The sequence below is a fragment of the Chionomys nivalis genome, chromosome 26 (assembly GCF_950005125.1).
Source record: "Chionomys nivalis chromosome 26, mChiNiv1.1, whole genome shotgun sequence".
Taxonomy (NCBI): Eukaryota; Metazoa; Chordata; class Mammalia; order Rodentia; family Cricetidae; genus Chionomys; species Chionomys nivalis.
In genome coordinates, this window is record NC_080111.1 from 25,090,269 (window position 1) to 25,094,510 (window position 4,242).

Here is a 4,242-nt window from a genome sequence, read left to right on the forward strand (position 1 = left end):
ACACCTCAGTTAGGGAAAGGATCCTGGGATTCCCTCCCTTCTCCTCCATAGAATATTGGTTGGCTTGATTTTGTGCAGGTCTTGAGCAGGCCACTATAGCTGATAGCTGCTGTGACTTTAGTCCTTTAGTGGCCCTGTTGTACTGAGGAGGGACACTTATGCACTACGCACTGCATGGATAAACTTATTCGTGAGGTTCAGGGAAGTGCTATTCACTATAACCCCAAATGGAAACAAAATGCCTAATGATTATTAGTGGTTAAATAAAAGGTAGTTTAATTTAGTGTTGTTACAGTATGATGCTAAGAAGGGAGTCTAAAAAAGAAAAATGAGAAATTAATGTACTCAATATACCCAAAGGAATGTTATTTGTCTATTTAAAAGAAAACATGACCTATCTTATAAAATAATGCACGTGACAATATTTTTGTAAGTGTTTAAGACATTTAACTTCAATAAAATGGTATAATCAAAGTCAGAGCTAGATTTTGGTGGATTTTTTATCTCTTTGATTGTTGCTTTTCTAGTGTTTCCTCCTTTTTATCTTCTCAACATTTAAAAATTTTAATTACTTTTTAGCTACTTTCATCTAAGGAAGTTTTCTTAGCTCTTTGTTTAGCAGTATAATGATGTCTAACTGAATTCCATTTAGAAATCATTTACAATCCTTGGTGGAAACTCGTATTTTTTCTTTAATATTATACCTGTGTCTCTTTGTCTCAGTTAGTGTTCTATTGCTCTGAAGAGACACCATGACCACATCAACTCTTATAAAGGAAAACATTTACCTGATGTGAAGGATGTGAAGCTTCAGCTGCAGAGGTTTAGTCCATTATCATTTGGGCAGGAAGCATGGCGGCATCTAAGCAGACACGGTGCTGGAGAAGGATCTGAGAGTCCCACATCTGGATCGATAAGCAGGAGTAACAGAGAGATGTTGGGCTTAGCTTGAGCATTTTTAAACCCCAAAACCCTCTCTAGTGACACTCTTGTTCTAACAAGGCCACAACTCCTCAAACCTGTCTAGTAGAGTCACTTCTTAGTGATCAGGGTCTTAGTTAGGATTTCTATTACTGGGAAGAGACCACATCTCCTTTTATAAAGGAAAACACTTAATTAGGGTTGGCTTACAAGCTCAAGGTTTAGTCAATTATCATCGTTGCTGGACACACCGTAGTACACAGACAGACATGGTGTTGAAAGGTAGCTGAGAATTTTACATCTGGATCATCAGGCAGTAGACAGAAAAAGAGTCACAGGGTCTTGTTTAGGCATTTGAAACCCCAAGTCTGCCCCAGTGACACACTTTAACCAATGAAGTCAAACCTTTTCCAACAAGGCCACAGATCCTAATGCCGTACCCTAAGCATTCAAAGTGAGTCTATGGTAGACATTCTTATTCAAACCAACATATCAGGCTTTCAAATATATGAACCTATGGGAGACATTGCTACTTGAGCCATCATACACACCAATATTTTCTTTACCTCCTTATGCGGAAGGTATCTTATGTGATCTCTATTTACCTGGAAATCATCATAGAATTTTATCATTCAACCATCAAGTGTGTTTTAAGCAGTTCGTGGTGAGCCTGCTAGACTATCCCGTGTACACAGATGTTTGATCTAGCTCATGTTCCCCTCTTTTTTTAATGATCTATATCTATTTTAAAACCAGTTTGAGCAGAAAAGGTTTAAAGAATTTTTATTACAGGTCTGATATGCAAATTTTATCTAAAATTATACTTACTTTTGGTAATTATCTACTTATATGTGTATTGTGTGCATATATGTGAGGACACAGATATACCAAGGTCCCATGATTCTCCTTCCACCATAAAGCCAAGGTCATGAGGCTCTGGTGGCAACACCTTTACCCCATTAGCTGTAGTGGCATTTCATTAGTATTTTAATAAATAAAACTTGCCTGAGGATCAGGAAAGTAAAACAGCCACACTGGCCAGCCCTATAGACCATGTAGCAGTAACACACACATTTAATACCAGTAGCCACACTAGCTTGCCACGGAAACCAGGCGGTAATGGTGCATGCCTTTAATCCTAGAATTAGAGAGGATTATAAAATGGGAAGAGACATTTCTCAATCTCAGTCTTATTCTCAGATTCCTAGAGCAGGACAACCATTTTGGACTGAGGTGGAGGTAAGAGCCAGTGTCTTGCTGTTTTACTCTTCTGGTCTTCAGGTTGAACCCCAATTTCTCTCTCTCTGAGTTTTATTAATCATGCATCATTTAGCAATCTTGCCAGCCCCTTAAAATCTTTGTTGTTCTCATCTGTTCTTTAATTATTTAATGAGTGAAAGTTTAAATAGTACTTAACCCACTAATCCCAATTTTTGTAGGTGATTTGAAAGGTGTTGTCTTTTTAATAATTAGAAAGATAAATTAAAAGTTATACACATTAATACTTTGAAGTCTGATATTTTTAGTTGGAAAAGTTTGTTCAATTAGAAGGATTTACCTTTGAGGAAATATGAAAGTGTTTTGTCAATATTTCCTTTTCATTATCAGTAGAATCATAAAGTGATGCAAGACACACATAAGCTGAAATTAATTAGTTTATTATTAATTTATTGTTAAGTCAAAATCTTTGTTATAATAACTGAGTCAATATCAAAGTCAAGATCCTCTTTCATTAGTTTCCTGAGTTCTGAGATTGCAGGATTATATCAACACACCTAATTTAATCTTCAATATGTTTTTTTTTTACTTGCATAAATTTCACTCACAGGATAACACATTAAGAACTTGTTTGATAGCTCATAGCTGTGTTTAGAGAGTGTGGAACCATTAAGAAACAGGGCCTAGTAGACATAAGTTATTGGATGTGTTCTCTTATGTGGCTGTTGGGACTCATATTAATTAATGTTTTTAAATTGTTACTTAATATCCTGGATCAAAACTTAAAAGAAGAAAGTTTCCATTGGTTTAGAGTGGAAAATTTAGTGCCAAATTCTTTGGTCTTGTGTCTTTGGTCATGACATATTGTATATATTTGCTGAAAAAAATATGAAGTTCAGTTTATTTAAACAAATGTTCTAAACTATTGATTCTAGCAATTTGAAAAGCTAGTTTACGTTGTTGTCAAGTAATTTTAAAACCAGAATCCTTTATCATTGTTACACAATGAATGATATTTTACATGTCTATAAATATGATTAATTTTTATGGGTGATATTTAATACATCTTTGAAATTTTAAACAAGTTTCTAAACTTACTTATTTATTTAAATTTTATCAGACAGATTCATTCTATAAATCATGGCCATCTTTCCCTAGATTGCATTTTCTTTATAAGCGTGATCTGGAAACACAATTTCTCTTGCTGAAGGACTTCTGTTTACAGTTTAACGTGTGAATTATTTGGAGTGGTGGAGAGAATCCTGGGAGCACATCAGTCACTACACACTTGCTTTGCTTCTGTGATGCTCTTAGTATTCTCCCACTCTCTGAAGTACTTTTCAGTCTCCAGAGACAATATAAAGGCAAAGAAAGCTGTGCTGCACAGTCTTCGTGATGGCTTCTGCATCCAAGAACAATGTCAATTAGACATCTTGCCAAAAGGTCAGTTCCCATTTGCACAAACTTCTTTCTGTAAAGTCTCCACTCAAGAAGGTCAACTCCCTTTGAGCTGTACGTAAGTTGCCCCTGAGCTGTGGAGAGCATCCATTCCTGTAAGGTGACTCCCTCTGAGTATGGAGATCATTTGATTCTGTAAGTAGAATGCTCTTTGTTATGAATGTTTTTTTTTTTCTGTCTACCATCCACATTTCTTCTCCCGAATAGACAGTTTTCTACAATATCAGTATGTCTTAATATGAGTTCCAGCTATCTATGCTTGGGAAATATAATTAAAAAGTGATCTTTCATTTTCTTTTTAGTAAAAAAATATGGAAAGTAATTGCAAATAGCAGACTATTATCATATTGGTTGTCTAATACAAAACATGGATGTTTTTGACTTCTTCATGGGCATAAAACATAGAAATAAGAACCCTCAGAGTGGGGTTTTTCCTTCAGGGCAACCAAGTACTGATTATTTGCTACCAAGTGGAGCCCAACAATGGGGCCTGCTGCATCACAACATGGCATGGTTAAGCATGGTTTGAATCCTAATTATTTTTAGAAATCTATCATTTAATATGCAAAATGCCTATAAAAACAAAGATTCTTTAGATAAAAGACTTGAATCATTATAAAATCAGTTTGGAGACATATTGATTAC